The following is a 21,470-nucleotide window of genomic DNA, read 5'->3' as shown; positions in this document are numbered from 1 at the left end:
TTATTTTTATAATTGTGCTACTACTACTAATCCGAGTTGAAAGATTGGGAAAGACTTGTTTGATTTTCACATAGGCAATTCACACCCTTTATACCGGCCACGCTGAGCCAATAATATAGAAATTGCATGAGGCTTTTATTATGATATGCATCATGTTATGAGTATTTATTTTGTGTTGAATGAACTAAAGGATATAATATCTTCATATGTGTTATGAACATATGCTATAGTCTGATTTTATTCGACAAAAACATACATGGCTATGGGTGGTCTCGGGTTGGCATATGTTGAGAATAGATTGTATGAAACACAGAAACTATTATGAACAATTTTGTTGATCTCAAGAATGGCTAGTTTTAGGTATGGAAGCAACTCATTCAAATAAGTTTGCAAAATAATTTTGTTTCAGGGGTGCTGTCCCCTGAAAACCCCACAAGGGGTGTTGCCCCTTAACCCTCGCTCGGTAAACGACTAACGGGACCGCCGTGGCATTGTGTCTCATAATTCATTGTTGAAATCATAGTAAAGTATATGTCATAGATTTATTGCGAATGTTATATAAAATGGTTACCCTAATATGATTGGATGCATGTGTATATGTTGTAATTCATAATACAACCTGCGTATCATGCCCTTTATCTTTTTCATTCTTCTTATTATAAATTTAGACTACATTGAATGTAACTCGAGGTTTCTTTACATTTTATAATATACAAATTAGAAAAGAACCAGTCTACTGGAAGATGGTGAAAAAAGGGAGAAGTACAACAACACACGACGACTAAGGAAGCACTTGGAGAAGATGCTTTTACCTAGGTTGACCTTTCGATCTTCTCATTGGCTTGAGAAGATCATAGTAGATTGGGTCATAACCATGTCACATTCTATTTAGCATATATGTTAATGTATGTCATGATATACCATGATTGTATGTGATGCATGTGTAGTTTAATCATAATTAGGTCCTTTTAATATGCCTACAAAAGTTCGGTACTCACTCTACCTCGAACAATTATAGTCAGGTTTTCCAAAGCAAAGTGACTCGATTTATCTTAGAAGAGTGTGACAAGACAATTATGATGTTCGACTATTGGACTTTGGGTGCGACTTATCTAAGTTACCTCAATTGGATTGAGAACTTAGAGGCATATTCTATACAATGTAATTCAATTATATTAGTCTTGGGCGATTAGCTAAAGCTAACTCAAGATGAATTATGATATAGATTTCTGTTGGATCGAGACGTGCTAGAGGGGGGGGGGGGGGGGGAATAGCGCTCACGACTATTTCGTTCGTATCGGAATCGTAAAAAGCGTAAGAGTTAATGCAGTGGAATAAAATAAATAAAACACATACACGAAGGATTTTTACTTCGTTCGGAGCTTAAGGCGACTCCTACTCGAAGGCTCGCGATCCTTGATCGCTTCCGGTGGGCAACAACTATAAGCTCGATTATTACAAACTAAGTATTACAAGAAATGCGATAAAAGAAATCTATACCGATGACGAAAAGAGAAATCTTGGAGCTCTGGGTCGTCGGAGACTTGTAGCAGCACTTCCGGGAGTCTTTCGGAGCAGCACGTTGAAGAAAGAAGACTTGGAATTCGTTGGTTTGAGCTGCTGGTCGAACCCCCTTTATAAACAGTGTTCAAGGCGCCTTAAACAAGCTCCAAGGCGCCTTAAACGAGAGTTTTATCCCGATCTGCTCGCTGTGATAACCCTTTGACTCCCGCGACTTGAAGGCGCCTTCAACCTCTTCAAGGTGCTTCCAATCAGTCTAAGGCGCCTTCAACCCATCCAAGGCGCCTTAAGCCTGCTCCTTGCGCCAGCTCAGGATTTTGAACCCGAGGTGCTCCAAGCCCCATGGAGGCGCCTCAGACACTGTTCATCCGAGGCAAATGTTCATTATTTTGTACCTGCAAGACATGTTAGTCCCAAACAACATCCTGCAACACAAAGTTAGCACAAAATAACAGTATGGATAATAAAGAATGTTTAAGACAGTCTCCGGACTGTCCGGGTCTGACTTCGGATTTCTGACCGGAAACCCTAGGTCGACTTGACGCCTACTGTTCCCTCTCCGGGGAACGCGTCCTCACCTACTCCACTCAGGAGATTTACCTGTTGCCAGTGCGATCCTCCAGATCGACTGGACTTTTGCTCAGCACTCGATACTTCCAGACTTTCTGCTGGACATCCGTTTCCCGACTAGTCCAGTCTTTCACCTGGTTCGCGACACCAGGACTTTCCACCTAGGGTTACCACCCCTAGGACTTTTTGCCTGAAGTCATCGACCTGCCAAGACTTTCTGCATAGGGTTACCACCCCCTATGACCTAGGGTTACCACCCTCTAGGGTTTATCCCTTTGTCTAACCGCAGCTAGGACTTTCCTGAAATCCTCAAGTAGACTTGTTAGAATACAAGACACCTTAACTTTGAATTCTTTGCCATTATCAAAACACGAGTTCGATCGTCGGATGCTTCCCGCACCAACAATCTCCCCCTTTTTGATTATGGCAACTCAAATTCAAAGTTAAGTAAACAAACGAATAGATAACCATTTAACACAGGCAAATTTGCTAAACTATATGCTCCCCCTTAACTATTGCTCCCCCTTAACTGATGCTCCCTTTTTATTTAAATTTGAATTTTACTACTCTCCCCCTTTGCCATATATCAAAAATAATAGACTTTTGAATAACTTAGATACTTAACATTCATTTCTTATTTATAGTTAAGTGAAAAGATGTATCTTTTTGAGGGATTTTAAAGGATAGGAGAAAAGTAATCTTTGAGGGTAATAAAAAGAACTCTGCAGGTATTTACAATGTTAGATTTCAAAGTTAGCTAGGTTCAGCAAGGATTTGATCATTAAGATTGTAACTTGGCTTAGATTTTTAGAAGTATTGAATTTGAAAAACTTAGGTTAATAGTAAACTTAAGTTTGAACAATATTTAAAGTTGGTTTAGGTTATTCATTAAAATTCAGTTGGTCCTTAAGTCCAAGCATGAGTTATATTCAATATATTAACTTACTAGGTATCAGAGCCCTAAAGATTAAAACATGCTTAAGCAGAAAACTGTCCTTTTACCAACTGTCTAACCTTTAGCTACTTGCTGACTGCCTATAGAGCAACAGTTTTCACATGGTTAGTCAAGTCAAGTTGATTTGGTCCAGTTAGATTTGACTAGAGCTGGAAGACTCAACTTGATTAATGTATATTGCGTATTTAACGCCCAGACTCATATCGATGCATAGATATAAGCATTCTTGAGTTCAGGCTGTACGCTATGCATCTCACGCCATTCTATGTCTTTCAAACACAATAAAGGTAAACCTAGGTGTTTGTGAGATACTCTGGCTTAATTCTAGGGGAACATGATTTCTAGAGGAAAGCTTAGGCTAATTCCAAAATTTTGAAAAATCTAGGAAATTGGGAATTTTGAAAATTATTTTTTCTAGAATTTAAAAAACAAGACACCAAAATGAGACACCTACTCTACCCAACACATTCCTATTTGCCTTCTAAGTGCACTGAACTCAAGTTCAGGTAAGGGTTTTGTAAAGATGTCAGCTAGGTTTGATTTGGACTCAACGTGGTTGAGTGCAATTTCACCTTTAGCTACATGATCCCTTCCAAAGTGGTGTTTTACCTCTATGTGTTTAGTCCTGGAGTGGTGAATAGGATTTTTTATGAGATTAATTTAGCTGATATTGTCAATAAAAATTTGTGTATTTTTATATTCTAGTTGATAGTCTTTTAACGTATGCATCATCCACAACAGTTGAGATGCACATTCTCCTAGAGCTATGTATTCAGCTTCTGTGGTGGATAGAGCAATACAATGTTGCTTTCTGCTTGACCAACTTACTAGGCACTGACCTAGAATCTGGCAGCTACCACTTGTACTTTTTCTGTCTAACTTGCACCCGACATAGCCTGAATCAGAATAGCCATAAAGGTCAAAGGTGCAAGTTCTTGGATACCAAATGTAACGCCCGCCCCTTTACTACCACTCCTGCCTAGTGAGGGCGGGGTTACTTTCCTTATCCTTAGACTTAGTAACTTAAACATTCATACATACATACATACAGCGGAAGCATATCTATGTTTCTAAGCATAGAGTAACATAGTAAGCATAAGTTTAAGAAATAACATAGTTCAACTTAAATAGTCATAGTACTCATTTCTAACTCATGAATAGAGAATCATAAAAGACATCACATAACATAACATATTATTCTAAGTTCACTTAAGCAGGTTATTTTGTTTCTTTAGGCAAGTCACCATCACACATCTCTTGCCCCTTCCTGCTGCGCCTCTAGTTTCTCCATTCTTTACCTTTATCTGTGGTACAAGGAAAAGTATCTGTAAGCACTCAAGGCTTAGTGAGATCCTTTCCTACTCACAAAAACCAACGTATCATGCAACATCATCATATCATACATTATAGAGTAATTGATGCTCATATCATCATGTAATTAAAATATATCAAATCATGGCATGACTCTCAGTAATGACATAAGGTAAAGTAAATAACATATTATGGTCTAATTCTTATCATGATACAAGTAACATCCTATCATAGCATAAATCACATCATAACATAAGAAATCATTATATCATGGTATAAATCATATCATAACATGGAGGTACTATCATGACATAAGAAAATCATCGTATCATGGCATAGATCCTATCATACCATGGAGGTACTATCATAACATAAGAAAATCATCATATCATGGTATAGATCATATCATAACATAAGAAAATCATCATATCATGGTATAGATCATATCATAACATAAGTGTACATCATAGCATAAGTGAAGACATCATGACATTTCTTTTCATAACATCAAGGCATCATATCATAGCATATCTTGTAAGCATTACTTTTCATCATATCATGAGCATGGATGCAAGATGTCCTTCAAAACATGGGAAATGTAAATGTCATGTGCAATATGCCTTTCAAAACATGATTTATGTCATGTGTGAGATGTCTTAAAACAATATCATATAGTACTTGAAAATAATCTCAACATGAAAGGGGCCCGGCTTAGTACCACATACATACATAATGCGCGCATCCTAAGTAGACCCAAGGTAGCTAGTCTTGATCCTACTAGGAAACTAGGCCCGTAGCTCGACCTAGGGGCACGTAAGGAGCCCACCCTTTACTAGGCCCGTAATTCGACCTAGGGGCGCATGAGGAGCCCACCCTTTTGGTACAAGCCATTCAAAGTAAAATACATGCCATATCATATCTCTATCATTTCATAACATATTCATGTCGTTCATAGCATATCTTATTCATGTCAATCATAGCATATCATGTTCATGTCATTCATGGAAATTCATATTCATGTCATTCATAGCATATCGTATTCATGTCATTCATAGCATATTTCATTCATGTCATTCATGGCATATCATGTTCATATCATTCATGTCATTCATAAGGTATGCATAAATGGGCACATAGCCATGCATACTTGGGCACATAGCCATCATACTTGTCTTAGGCACATAGCCATCATACTTGTCTTGGGCACATAGCCATCATATTTTGGCACATAGCCATTTAGATATCATTCTCATGCATGGTTTATAAACATATTCAAATGAGCAATATAACACAAAAAGAAAACATAATCATGCATGGATCACAAGTTAACTTTTTCCAATTCAAGTCATGGAAAGGGAAGTACATATTGAGTCATAACTTAGTCTAAATTCTCAACCCACTAAGGGTGGCCGAAACATGCATAGGCTCATTTTGGTTTCATGAAATCATACAAGCATATGAACCCACATTCATTTCCATACATCTAACATAAGGAACATCATAAGCATATGTGATTTAGGTTCTATGCTTCCTAGGGTTTTAAACCCACCTTGGCCGAAACATACAAGGTCCAAACTTGGTTACAATAGCATGTAAGCATGTGAATCTAAATAAATTTTTCCATGCATTTATCCTAGGCATTCACATGAGCATATTAGGTTAAAGTTCACGCTTCCTAAGTTCACCAAGTGTAAGTGGCCGAATGCTACAAAGCATGGATTCTAAACATATGAGTACCCTATAAATTTCATAGCATATCTTGGAGAGGAACATAAACATGTTAGGGTTAAATTTAGGGTTGCCTAAGCCCTACATTTCATGGTGGCCGAATGTTCAACATTTGAAAAAAACATAACTCTAAGCAACATGAAATCTCAAGTGTATAATGTTATCTTCATATCTTTTCATAAGGTAAAACATAAGCAAGCTAGATTTGAGGTTGAGCCTAATTAAGGTATTGAATCCCTTAATGGCCGAACCTTGTGATTGGGTCCTACTAGTTCTAAGCAACATACAAGTATGAAACATCAAGAGAACATTCATAACATATAGTGGAAAACTTCATACTTGATACCTCTTCTAGAATTTACAAGCATGTGAGTACCTGTTACGCTCCGCAAGTGTACGGAAATGTCGCAAGTAATATAAAAGATTATCGTATCCACAGGGACTGGAATAAGCACTAGAAATGTCTCAATGCGAATTAGCTAAACAACTATCCAATTGTTTCAAATGCAAAGTGAAGGTAAACAAATCTAATATTAAAGATCAACGAACAAGAGTTTAGTGTTTTGGGTTATGATAAAGGGAGATTCTAGGAGTTTCGATTTCTTTGTAAGATTTCTTGAATGTAAATGGTTCACCAATTCTTATCCCTCAATTGCCAAACACTTGTAGAAAGTTGCCGGTTCTCTCTTGCAATAGATAACCGGCTAAGGACTGAGAAATGTATCTAAATATGATCAATTAGACGTGAACCTACGTTGTCCTTACACAGAAGCGCACCTATTACTATGCCTTCCTCGGATATCAACATAGAAGCCCACAACTTATTAATCTATCAAGATACAAGAAACTAATCACAATATCCATCCTACTCTCTTGAATATTCCTATTTCCTCTTCAAGATTATCTCTCAAACGTCCTTACACGGGCTTGCACCTGTCACGTGGATCCCTCGGATGATCGAGTGAGAGTTTATCTTTACAAAGTCCACAAGAAATCCAAACAATCAATCAATAATGAGAATTAAGCACAAATCACCATTAATCATTCAAGATCTAATTGATACAAGCAAGACAATGTCATTGAAGCAAGAAATTGGCAAATCCATAAGAGATTACATCAATCCATCATACAAATACTCCCTTAATTCTAGAATACAAGATCTACTCCATGAATCGAGGAAGAATACCCGAAGAAATAAAGATTACAAGCATTTCTTAAATCCCCAATCCAAGAAACCAAGAAAAGGGGGAAAGAGAAAACTTATCTATGAAGAAGCCTCGTCTTCGGATCCAATCCTCGCTCCGGAGTCGAAATCGTCAAGAACTCCCCTCGAATCGCCCAGAAATCCTCCCAAGAATGGGAGGATACCACCAAATCTTGCCTTCTCCCAAAGGGGGAGAGATCCCCTTTCAATTCATGAAGGAGGGTTTAAATAGAGGAGGAAATCGGGTGCCACACGGCCCCATGACACGGCCGTGTGAGATTCACACGGCCATGTCCAGTTCCTTCTCTGCCAAAGCTGCACGGCCGTGTGACTCACACGGCCAGGACCCTTCTGTTCTCTGGAAATGCTACACGGCCGTGTGGTGCACACGGCCACCACCTGCTTGGCCTCTGGAAACCTCACACGGCCGTGTAGATCTACACGGCCATGTAAGGCATCTGCTCTAATTTCTTCAAATCAAGACACGATCGTGTGAGATTCACACGACCATGTCCTCTTCCCTTCCTGTTAAAACTACACAGCCGTGTGTGGTACACGGCCTGATGCTCTCTCCCTTCAATTCCTTCCAAGCTTGCCCGAGGACGCATAATCTTCACCAATTTCGACTCCTGTGTACAGAAAATGCACAAAAAGCAGATCTCCGAACCAAAAGAGTAAATATGCTAAAAGGAAAGCTGGAAGTATAAAAGTGCATAGATCAAGCATGCTCAAAGTATGTAAATGTGCATAAAAACATGCATAAAAGGGTATATAATCTACGCACATCACACCCCCAGACTTAAACCTTTGCTTGTCCTCAAGCAAAATGCTGCAGTCTAAATTCATATGTTCTACAACACATTCATAAAACCTAGTGCACTTTCCTAACTCTATCAAAAAGTTTCATTAACAAGCGTGATCATGGAAACAAGTAAAGTATGGTTCAAGCATAAGAATCTTGTGCACAGTGTAAAAGTAACTCAACACCCTTCAAGTTTCAATCCATGTCCTAGTCAAGTCGTCATCAAATTTGAATTCCTAGTGTTTCCAGTGAAAGACAAGTAACCAGTGATAGGAACTTACTCACCATTCACTTGGTTCATATTTCTCAACTAACCCAAGGTCTCAAAGGTGTGCTCAACTCAAGGGAAGCTAAGCAGTCATTTCCCCAGTAACCTAACTCGGTCTCAAAGGGGTGACTTGCTAGATTCCACTCATGACAACTGTTTTTTTATATCCCTTAATTTTTTTTTATAAGTGTTTGCATTGTGCAAAACTTATTCACAAATATACTTTTAGCACACATGTTGGGATATTTTGATTTTTCCAAATGAGCTTTAGTGATTTAAGCCTCATCCAGTAACCAAAATAAAGTTGAGAAATCACCATGGAAACCAAGTACTAAGCAAACAAGATGAATCATGACTATTTCAATGACATCAACTATTTAAGCATCAAGCACAAGTGTAGTGAAGATAAAATCCTTAAGGTTGAACCAAAACTAAAACTCATCACCATAAGATTTTTAGCTTATTAATGCTTCCCAAGATAGAAAAAAGAACTACACAAAGTTTACTACTAGCATCATTCGAACATCATGAATCAAGACAATAATCGTGCTACATTTCACTTGAATCCAAGAAAGCATATAAGTGAAGATTTGATGTTCTCAATTTTTTTTTTTTTTGCCATGATTATTTCAAAAACAAGCAAGATAAAGCAACAAGCAATGAAAATAAGAACCAACATGAAAAACTAACAAAAACTAAACAGTACATGACACCCCCCCAGACTTAAACTTTTCATCGTCCCGATGAAATCAATATGGTGGAGGAGGTGGAAAATGAGGGAAGAAAAATGCAAAATCTTTAAAAAACCATTTAACTTCGTTTCTGAAAAAATTATGATACTCAAACAATTTATCAATATCATCCTGCACAAATCTCATAAAACCTCTAAGATCTTCATGAAATTCCATTTTAGCCTTATAAGCATTCATCATTTTAGAAATCTTATCACACAATTCTCTTTCACTCTTAAAACAATCTTGTAGCTTTTTAAATAGTTCCTCCTCCATAAGCTTCTTATTCTCAAGAAATTCATTAGTTGAATCTAAATCACTATGAATATTCTTTAAAGCAGAATTAAGTTCTTGAAACATAAAACTATGAATCTCTTGGTTACCCTTAGAAACATTTCTTGGAGTAAAAGATGACAAAGCTCTAGATTGTTGCCTAGCTAACTTTAAACACCAATTCTCTTTATTATGAATTGTAGTGAAATCATGATTGGGCAATTTTAAAGGGAAACCATTTTTAATGAATAAACTAAATCCATGCTCTTCATGCTTAATCATTTTCATTGCTAAACATGAATTCAAATCCAATGTACAAGAACTCTCCACCACCTCTAATTCACTCAAATCACATCCTAATACTAAGGCCAATTGAGTAAGTAATCCCCCCAAAATAATAGGTGTGGTAGAATTCGATTTCCCTAATTTTGCCAAATGTTTAAGAAAGAAATAACCAGAATTAATTTGAACATTTTCGACCATTGCCCACAAACAATACAAATCCATAAGTCTTACTGATCCCTCTTTGTCCTCCTTTCCAAATATAGTGTTTTCATGAATAAGTAAGCATATTTAAAAATAGGATTGATAATTTGGAAAACTCTAGAATTATGAGGATCAAATAGCGGTTGTTCAGAAATTTGTCGCCAAAAATGTGAATTCTCAAATTGGGGCAAAATCACACACACATCATTCTTTGGCAATTCATAACAAGTATTAAAATCTCCCAACGTCCATTCATAACTTTCATTAAACAAACGAAATTTAACCTTCCCCCCACCTTGAACATTATCAACCTCTATTGAGCTTAAAAATTCAAAAACAATTCTAGGATAAGTAGGATATTTTATGTTCACTAAACCACTCCATCCTATCCTTTCAAATAACCAAACTAAATCATCCTTAAACCCCAAAGTTTCTAAAGTTTCAACATCAAGAAACCTAGTGCCTAAAAGAGGTCGTTTACATAAAGAAGAATATCTATACCGTTGCTCATCACCAGAGAAAACAATACCAAAGTCATTAGAAATACCTTTAAAGCAAACATTCCTCTCCTTTCTTGCAACCACCTTCTCCTTCCCTTTTCTTATGGCCGAAATCTCCTCAATCACGTTTTCCATGGAAGAAAATCAAATCTCACGGCTGTATGCCGCCCACACCCCGTGCCCTAATTCCCTAAAAAGATGTGGATCAGGCCGTGTGATATCACACGGCCATATTCATTTCTCATCGCACGGCCGTGTCTGTGACACGACCCTCTTCTCTTTCTTCTCTGGATTCCAGACACGGGCCGTGTCTGGGACACGACCTAAACCTCTTCTTTCACGGGTTTCTTCGCACGGTCGTGTCTGGGACACGGCCTAGACCTTTTTCTCCTCGGGATATCTTACACGGCCGTGTCTAGATGACACGGCCCAAACACCTCCCTTGAATGTCATGGCTTAACCTGAAAAAAAAATTAAAAACAAGTATAAACCAACAAAATGAATTTATACTAGCTAAAAGAATTCAATCCGGAGGGCGAGGTTCAGAAAAATACAACCTTTGTACCTCTTCTATTTTCGTACCATGAATATATTTTTTCAAACGTTGACCATTTACCTTAATTATCCCAAAATCTTTATTCCAAATATCTACAGCTCCAAAAGGATAAACCTTCTTTACCTCATATGGACCCGTCCACCTTGACTTAAGCTTCCCAGGAAAAAGTTTTAATTTTGAATTGAACAACAAAACCAAATCTCCTACATTAAAGTCTTTACGAAGAATGTGCTGATCGTGCCATTTCTTCGTCCTTTCTTTGTAAGATTTAGCATGCTCATATGCATCCATCCTTAATTCATCAAGTTCGTTCAACTGAAGCTTCCTTTTCTCCCCTGCTTCCTTTAAATCCATATTCAAATTTGCAATTGCCCAATAAGCCTTATGTTCTAGTTCAACTGGAAGATGGCAAGGCTTACCATAAACTAATCGAAATGGGGTCATCCCAATAGGAGTTTTATAAGCAGTTCGATATGCCCATAAAGCATCATCTAATTTCAATGCCCAATCCTTTCTTGAAGTGGATACAGTCTTTTCCAATATGGACTTAATTTCCCGGTTAGATATCTCAGCTTGCCCATTAGTTTGAGGATGATAAGGTGTTGCTACTTTATGCTTCACTCCATATCTTCTAAGTAAGTTTTCAAACTGTTTCTCTATAAAATGTGATCCTCCATCACTAATGACTGCCTTTGACACCCCAAATCTTGGAAAGATAATACTCCTAAATAATTTGATAACTGTTTTCGCATCGCACGTAGGAGATGCCACAGCTTCTACCCATTTGGACACATAATCTACCGCCACAAGAATATACCTATTCCCATATGAAAGAGGGAAAGGTCCCATGAAATCAATTCCCCAAACATCAAATAACTCAACCTCAAGAATGTAATTTAACATCGTTTCATTTCTTTTAGTTATATTCCCAGTTCTCTGACATTGATCACAAGACTGAACAAACAACTTAGCATCCCTGAATAAGGTTGGCCAATAAAATCCTGCTTGAAGAATTTTCATAATCGTTTTTGAACTACCCAAATGTCCTCCATAGGACGAAGAATGGCAATGAAACAAGATATCTCTAACTTCTTCTTCAGGTATACATCTTCGATAAATCACATCATTGCACTTCTTATACAGGAGAGGTTCATCCCAAACATAATTCTTAACTTCTGAAAAAAACTTTTTCCTTTGTTGATGAGAAAAATCCGGAGGTAACACTCCACTAGCAAGGAAATTCACAAAATCTGCGTACCAAGGAGTTTTCACACTTGATAAAGCTAATAAGTGTTCATCCGGGATATGTCATCAATAGGTAAATCAAAATCCACCTCATTTTCTGACTTTTGAGATATTCTAGACAAATGATCCGCTACTACATTTTCAGCTCCTTTCTTATCCCTAATCTCAAGGTTGAACTCTTGCAAAAGTAAAATCCACCTGATTAACCTAGGTTTAGCGTCTTTCTTTCCAAGTAGATACCGAATAGCTGCATGATCAGTATATACTATTACTCTTGATCCTACTAGATAGGATCTAAATTTATCAATAGCAAATACCACTGCCAATAATTCTTTTTCTGTAGTAGAATAGTTTACTTGGGCTGCATCAAGTGTTTTACTTGCATAATGGATCGCATGTAAAATCTTATTTCTTCGTTGTCCCAAAACTGCTCCTACAGCAAAATCACTAGCATCACACATTATTTCAAAAGGAAGATCCCAATCAGGTGCTTGAATGACTGGAGCTGTTGTAAGAGCACTCTTGATTTTATTGAAGGCTTCAATACATTCGCTATCAAAACAAAACTCAACATCTTTAATCAACAGATTAGTTAATGGCTTGGAAATCTTTGAAAAGTCCTTAATAAAACGTCTATAGAAACCAGCATGTCCTAAAAAACTCCTAACTCCTTTTACATTGATGGGTGGGGGTAATTTGGCTATTACCTCCACTTTTGCTTGATCTACCTCAATACCATGCTCTGAAATTTTATGCCCCAAAACTATTCCTTCCTTAACCATAAAGTGACATTTTTCCCAGTTCAACACTAGGTTTGTATCTTCACACCTTTTTAGAACAGTAGAAAGATTTGACAAACAAGAATCAAAGTCATTTCCATAAACTGAGAAGTCATCCATGAAAACCTCCATAATTTTTTCTATTAAATCTGAAAAAATTGCCATCATGCATCTCTGAAAAGTGGATGGAGCATTACAAAGCCCAAATGACATCCGACGATAAGCAAAGGTACCATAAGGACAAGTAAAAGTAGTCTTCTCCTGGTCTTGAGGATGAATTGGAATTTGAAAAAATCCAGAATATTCGTCCAAGTAACAAAAGTAGGAATGTTTAGCTAATCTTTCAAGCATTTCATCAATAAATGGTAAAGGGAAATGATCCTTCCTTGTTTCTTTATTCAACTTCCGATAATCAATGCACATTCGCCACCCCGTCACTGTTCGTGTTGAAATTAGCTTATCTTCTTCATTCTTGATAACAGTCATTTCTCTTTTATTTGGAACCACGTGGACTGGACTCACCCATTCACTATCCGAAATTGGGTAAATAATCCCTGCATCAAGAAGTTTAATCACTTCCTTCTTTACTACCTCTTTTAAATTTGGATTTAGTCTCCTTTGATGCTCAATTGAGTTCTTGTACCCCTCTTCAAGTAAAATTCTATGCATACAGAGAGATGGACTAATCCCTTTTATATCATCAATTGTATATCCAATGGCATTTCTATGCAACCTTAACTCATCCAACAGTCTCTTTGTTTCAAACTCATTTAACTGAGCATTAATTATAACTGGATAAGTAGAATTCGGCCCAAGAAATTCATACTTAAGATTTGGTGGTAATGGTTTAAGTTCAAGTTGAGGTGGTACTATTTCTGGTAAAACTGGCTCTTATTCTATCAACATAGTCTCCTCCATAGCCAAGCTTTCTTCTAAAAACTCTTCATTATCTAAAGACAGATCATCCTCCTTATGATCACCAAGACATACCCCCTTTTCTGTTGAAAATGCTTTTTCACCAAACATTTTTGATAATGATTCACAGCACCAAGGAAATAATGTTTGGAAATCGTTTTGATTCAAGATAAGCCCTTTTTCAACATCATCCTTTTCTCTAATGATATCCATTGTTAAGAATGAGCTATCTTGCTCTGCCCAATCATTGGAATTTTGCGTAATTCTGCCAACTATCTCAAAAGTTTCTTCTAGACTTTTTTTTTCAAAAATGATCCTCCAGATGCTAAATCCAATTTATTCTTATTTGAGAAAGAAAGCCCAACATAGAATAAATGCATAATTAACCATTTCTCAATTCCATGATGTGGACATAACTGCAAAAGAGAAGAATATCTTTCCCAGGCTTGGTATAATTTTTCTCCATCCAATTGCTTAAAATTTAAAATTTGACTTCTCAAATAAGTAGTTTTCCTTGGAGGGAAATATTGGTCAAGGAATTTTTGCTCTAGCTCATCCCAAGTTTTGATACTTTGAGACTTTAGAGAATTATACCATCTTTTTGCAACATCCTTCAGACTAAAAGGAAAAGCAAGCAGCTGAACAATATCAGATGAAACTTCTTCATATTTCAAAGTATAACAATATCTATAAAACTCCATCAAATGGGAATAAGGGTTCTCAATCTCCAATCCTCCAAACTGAGTTTTCTGAACCATGGAAATAAAAGATGGTTTGAGTATAAAATTTCTTGCTTGTATGTTAGGGTAAACAATTGCTCCCATTTGTTTTGCAGACTTCGGAGCTCCATAATCTCCTAGTGACTTGCACACCATGTTTAGATATTCTTGTTCTTCTATTTGCCTTTGCAGAATTCTTCTTTTATGGAAAGTTCTGTCAATCTCAGGGTCAAAAGGAAAGAATTCCCCTGCAAAGTTAGATTTTCGCATACACAAGAACAAGATAGCAAATGACAATTCAACAGAAAAAGAAAAATAAAAGAATAAAAAATGCAGAATTGAATTTGTACAAAAAGAATTAACAAGAAGTAAAAGTTATACAAGAAAGTAAAAACAGAAATCTAATGATTAGTTACAACTATGCAATATGAAAGGAAAACAAATGTTATGTTTAGTCTAACTCAATTGATAATTCCTAATGTTATAGCGCAGTCCCCGGCAACGACGCCGAAAACTTGTAACGCTCCGCAAGTGTACGGAAATGTCGCAAGTAATATAAAAGATTATCGTATCCACAGGGACTGGAATAAGCACTAGAAATGTCTCAATACGAATTAGCTAAACAACTATCCAATTGTTTCAAATGCAAAGTGAAGGTAAACAAATCTAATATTAAAGATCAACAAACAAGAGTTTAGTGTTTTGGGTTATAATAAAGGGAGATTCTAGGAGTTTCAATTTCTTTGTAAGATTTCTTGAATGTAAATGGTTCACCAATTCTTATCCCTCAATTGCCAAACACTTGTAGAAAGTTGTCGGTTCTCTCTTGCAATAGATAACCGACTAAGGACTGAGAAATGTATCTAAATATGATCAATTAGACGTGAACCTACGTTGTCCTTACACAGAAGCGCACCTATTACTATGCCTTCCTCGGATATCAACATAGAAGCCCACAACTTATTAATCTATCAAGATACAAGAAACTAATCACAAGATCCATCCTACTCTCTTGAATATTCCTATTTCCTCTTCAAGATTATCTCTCAAACGTCCTTACACGGGCTTGCACCTGTCACGTGGATCCCTCGGATGATCGAGTGAGAGTTTATCTTTACAAAGTCCACAAGAAATCCAAACAATCAATCAAGAATGAGAATTAAGCACAAATCACCATTAATCATTCAAGATCGAATTGATACAAGCAAGACAATGTCATTGAAGCAAGAAATTGGCAAATCCATAAGAGATTACATCAATCCATCATACAAATACTCCCTTAATCCTAGAATACAAGATCTACTCCATGAATCGAGGAAGAATACCCGAAGAAATAAAGATTACAAGCATTTCTTAAATCCCCAATCCAAGAAACCAAGAAAAGGGGGAAAGAGAAAACTTATCTACGAAGAAGCCTCGTCTTCGGATCCAATCCTCGCTCCGGAGTCGAAATCGTCAAGAACTCCCCTCGAATCGCCCAGAAATCCTCCCAAGAATGGGAGGATACCACCAAATCTTGCCTTCTCCCAAAGGGGGAGAGATCCCCTTTCAATTCATGAAGGAGGGTTTAAATAGAGGAGGAAATCGGGCGCCACACGGCCCCATGACACGGCCGTGTGAGATTCACACGGCCATGTCCAGTTCCTTCTCTACCAAAGCTGCACGACCGTGTGACTCACCTGGCCAGGACCCTTCTGTTCTCTGGAAATGCTACACGGCCGTGTGGTGCACACGACCACCACCTGCTTGGCCTCTGGAAACCTCACACGGCCGTGTAGATCTACACGACCATGTAAGGCATCTGCTCTAATTTCTTCAAATCAAGACACGGCCGTGTGAGATTCACACGGCCATGTCCTCTTCCCTTCCTGTTAAAACTACACGGTCGTGTGTGGTACACGGTCTGATGCTCTCTCCCTTCAATTCCTTCCAAGCTTGCCCGAGGACGCATAATCTTCACCAATTTCGACTCCTGTGTACAGAAAATGCACAAAAAAGCAGATCTCCGAACCAAATGAGTAAATATGCTAAAAGGAAAGCTGGAAGTATAAAAGTACATAGATCAAGCATGCTCAAAGTATGTAAATGTGCATAAAAACATGCATAAAAGAGTATATAATCTACGCACATCAGTACCTTATGAATTTAAGAGCATATCATGGGGAGGAACTTAAACATGTTAGGGTTGAATTTAGGCTTGCCTAAGCCCTACATTTCATGGTGGCTGAATGTTTACCATGTAAAAACCTAACCCTAAGCAACATGAATCTCAAGTGCTTTATGTTATTTTTCATATCTTTTCATAAGGTAAAACATAAGCAAGCTAGATTTGAGGTTTAGCCTCCTTAAGGTATTAAATCCCTTCATGGCCGAAACCTTGTGATAGGTTCCTACTAGTTCTAAGCAACATACAAGTATAACATCAAGGAAAATATTCACATAACATCATAGAAGAGATCATAGACATGTTAGTTTTTAAATTGAGCTTCCCTAGGTTTTTAAGCCTCTTCATGGCCGAACCCTAAGGTAGAGTATTACCTAACTCTAAGCCTTATGCAAGAATGAAATATCAAAGTCATATTCCTAACATATCATGAGGAAAACTTAAACATATTGGTTTTGGTTTTTAAGCTTCCATAAACTTTACAAGTATCATAACCGAAATTTCTATGGGAAAACTCTAGGTTATAAATTCATATAAACTCAACAAAAATCATATAACCACTTGTACCACAGGTGAGGGGATACTCACATCCTCTTGCTTGGTCTTTTCCTAAGAGAAGGTACCCTTTGGTGAAAAGAAAGAAGAGAGCTCCTCCTCCTAGTGCTCCTTTGTGTTTTTTCTTGCTTGTGAGAGGTAGATCTTGAGGGTTCCTTCTTGTGGTTTGGTTTTCTTAGGGAGAAAACCTTAGTTGGATTTTTGGGAAAGAAGAGAGGAGGCTCTAGGTCACGGCAAGATGAGGGAAGGGAAGAAAAAATGAAGTCCCTTCTTGATTTTCCCTCTTATGCTAGGTGGAAGTAAGAAGCAAAAAGAGGCTTTGCTTTCCCCTCTTCTTAACTCATCTTTTATTCTCTTAATGATGATGAAATGTCTTCATTCATCCCCCTACTTCCTCTCCTCTCCTTCTCTCTTGTCATCCACGAAAATGAAAAAGAGTGAGGAAGAAAAAAAACAACTTGTCTTGCTTCTTAATCAAGAGAAGGAGGAAGAAAGATACTTGATGTTTTCTTGCTTTCTTCTCTTAATCATGGTTTTATCTTTATCTACAATATCCATTCTCTATTTAACAATAACCCATGATGGTCTAGTGGTAATTCTATAATTCTTAGCTTAAGAAGGTTCAAGGTTCAATCCTTGACCAATTCTTTTTATATATATATATATATATTTTTCTATCTTATCTTCTTTTATTCTAAAAGAAATCTTCACCTACTTAGCTTAAGAATTCGTGGGTGTTACAGTACCCCATACCTCATAAAAAGTTCATCCTCGAACTTTAGAATAGTTCCGGGTACTTTTGTTTCATATCGTCCTCACGTTCCCATGTTGCCTCTTCGAACCATTGGTTTTGCCATAGGACTTTTACTAAAGGTACTTCTTTGTTTCTTAACCTTTTGACTCCTCTATCCAGTATTTGGATGGGTTTACTTTCATAACTTAGGTCCTCTTGAACTTGTACTGTCTGAGGCTCAATCACTTGATCTGTACTGGAAATACACTTCTTGAGCATTGAGACGTGAAATACGTTGTGAATAGCTGCCATCTCCTGGGGCAGCTCTAGTTCGTACGCCACTTGACCCACTCTTTTCAGTATCTGATATGGTTCCACATATCATGGACTTAGCTTGCCCTTCTTCCCAAATCTTATTATTCCTTTCATCGGAGCTACCTTGAGAAATACCAAGTCTCCGATACTGAACTCTAACGGCCTACGCCGTTTGTCGGCATAGTTCTTTTGTCGGCTCTGAGCAGGTTCTATTCTCTGACGGATATTCTGTATAGCTCGGGTGGTGTCATCGATGAAATCCGTTCGGAGCCCCAGTTCTTTCTTTTCTCCACCTTCGTACCAGAATATAGGTGACCTACATTTCCTTCCATACAGAGCTTCATAAGGCGCCATTCCAATGGTAGTTTGGTAGCTATTATTATAAGCGAATTCCGCCAAACATAAATATCGGCACCAACTTCCCTTGAAGTCTAAAGCGCAAGCTCGTAACATGTCCTCTAGTACTTGGTTCATCCTTTCTGTTTGTTCATCAGTCTGAGGGTGGAAGGCAGTACTGAACAACAGCCTTGTGCCAAGAGCCTTCTGAACACATTCCCAAAAATGTGAGATAAAGCGACCATCTCTGTCAGAAATAATGGTCTTAGGAATCCCATGTAATCTGATAACTTCCTTAACATATAATTGGGCTAATTGCTCTGTTGAATATGTCATCTTGATTGCTAAAAAGTGTGCGGACTTCGTCAATCTGTCCACGATTACCCATATAGCATCATACCCATTGGTTGTCTTGGGTAGTCCTGAGATAAAGTCCATAGAAATGTCTTCCCATTTCCATTCGAGAATCTGAATTGGCTGCAGTAACTCTCCGGGTCTCTGATGTTCTGCTTTGACCTTCTGGCAAGTCAGGCAAGAACTGTAATACCCACTAAGCTTGTAAGATAAATATATGAATGTGAGATTTTGCCTTAGAAAAATAATATGAAGTGAGTTGAAGCAAAAAGGAATAAAATGAAATAAAAATAAGTGAAGGTCAAGGATTGAACCTTGAACCTCTTATATTATTCATAGAATTAATTAGTAGAAACCAATTGGGATAGAGAGAAGATGTTGATAGCAAAGGAGGGAAATTCATGATAAGGGTGAGAGTAAAAGCTAGCCAAAAGAAGACAAGAAAAGAGCAAGAGAAAGACAACTTGCCTTCCTCCCTTTCTCTCCCTCTTCCTCCTTGCTTTTGCCGAAAATTTAAAGAGAGAATTAAGGGGATTCAATCCCCCTTATTTCATCATGAATGGTAAGAATAAATGAATAAATAAAATAAATAGGAAATAGAAAAAAAAAGGCTAAGGGAGAAGGAAAGCAAAAATCAACTTTGCTACCTCTTCCCCCTTAACATAAAAGGGAGCAAGAAAAGAGAAGTTTATTTTTCTCTCATTTTCTCTCATTCTTCCTCTCCCTCACCGAAACCATCAGTCCCCTCTCCTCCATCTTCGGCCCCAAAGCCAAGGTTTTTCCCCTAAGAAAGCCTAAGATACAAGGAGGACTTAGCAAGGGAATCAAGGGAAAGGAATTAGAAGAAGAGGCTACTTCTTCCATCACCATACCTTAGATCCACAAGCGAAAAGGATGTAAGCTTCCCCTCACCTGTGGTACAAGGCTTTTTATGTGATTTTCGGATTTTATGAGGATTAGAAAACCTAGGAAGGAATTTTAGAAAATTCGGCTAAAGAAAGGGTTTGCAAATCTAGGAAGGTTTAAACATGTCTTTATTTCATGATATGTTTTCTATGCTATGTAGAAAGGATTTTCTTCATGTTTTTATACCTAATTGATGCTTGATCAGAGGAGTGCCTAACCCTAGAATTTCGTCCAAAAATATTTTAAGGAGGTTAGGGAAAACATTGTGTAACCAAACTAGTACAAGATTCCCTCCATGAACTACTAAGGGTCTTTTATTGGTTTTCTTGCTTGAAAGTTACTTGGAACCAAAAGAAATCCATTTATATGTTTCGGCCAAGAAAAGGGCTTAGGGTTAGGAAGACCTTTAAATTTAAGTAACCATGTTTGTATGATAGAATATAGAGTTCTCTTAAAGAATTGGATGTTGAACATTGCTAGAAATTCATGAACTCTTATTTTAGATTTTCGGCCATGATAAGATGGATAGTATAGAAAAGCTTGAACAAAATTCTAATATGCTCAATACCTCTGTGATATTATGATATGAAAGTTGTTTAATGCTCTCATGTTTAATTGGAGTATAGAAAATTAGTTACATGATATATGACATGTAAGATCACAAGGGTCCTAGCTTGTTTATGAACCCACTTTGTATATGATGTTCTTAGTAATTTTTGCCATGAAACTTACTTAGGTTTTCCATGCTTTAGGCCACTTAAAACCTAGTTTAGAGATTGGTAGGTTTCGGCCATGAGGAAAAATAAAAGGAAAAGGGAAAGAAACCTAGGAAGCCTAAGACACAATTCACATGTATGTTTATTATGCTTGTCTTTATACATGCTATGAAACTTGTATGATTTCTTATGCTTTTAGGCTATTTGAAGCAAGTTTATATACTGTTGAGTTTCGGCCAAGTAGGGTTTAAAATACCTAGAGGCCTTAGAAATGAAACCAAAGTTGTTAAAAATGCTTCTTATGGAAATATGATAATGTGTTGATTGTGTCACATGCTTGTACAATTTTTCCATGACCTAAATGGACCATTGTATGTTTCGGCCATGAAGGGATAGATGCCCTAGAAACCCTAGAACAAAAATTAAATATGCTTATGTCACTCTACATGAAATATGATAAGTAGAAAGACAAAGTTCCTATGCTATATGTTGTTTAATGACCTAATTGAGGGTAGGGTAAGTTTCGGCCATACATATTGTATAATGTCTTGTTATGAATTTATACATGATGTTAGTTCAAGTTCACATGATTGTATATTTGTTTTTAGCCCTAATGAACACTTGTTAAAAGTTTGACCATGACATATGTTAAGGGCTTGAAGGACTTAGGAACTAGCTCAATATGCTTACTATGTTACTTGGAAAAAATGCTATAAATGTGGTTTAAGGTTTTCATGCTTTCATGACATTTGAGACCTTGTTTCACACCTGATAGGGTTTGGCCACATGAAGTTTAGGGACTTGGAGAACTTAGAAACCAAGTAAATC

Source organism: Zingiber officinale, chromosome 9A (genome assembly GCF_018446385.1).
Source record: "Zingiber officinale cultivar Zhangliang chromosome 9A, Zo_v1.1, whole genome shotgun sequence".
NCBI classification, from domain to species: domain Eukaryota; kingdom Viridiplantae; phylum Streptophyta; class Magnoliopsida; order Zingiberales; family Zingiberaceae; genus Zingiber; species Zingiber officinale.
Note: the sequence above shows the minus strand (reverse complement) of the source record.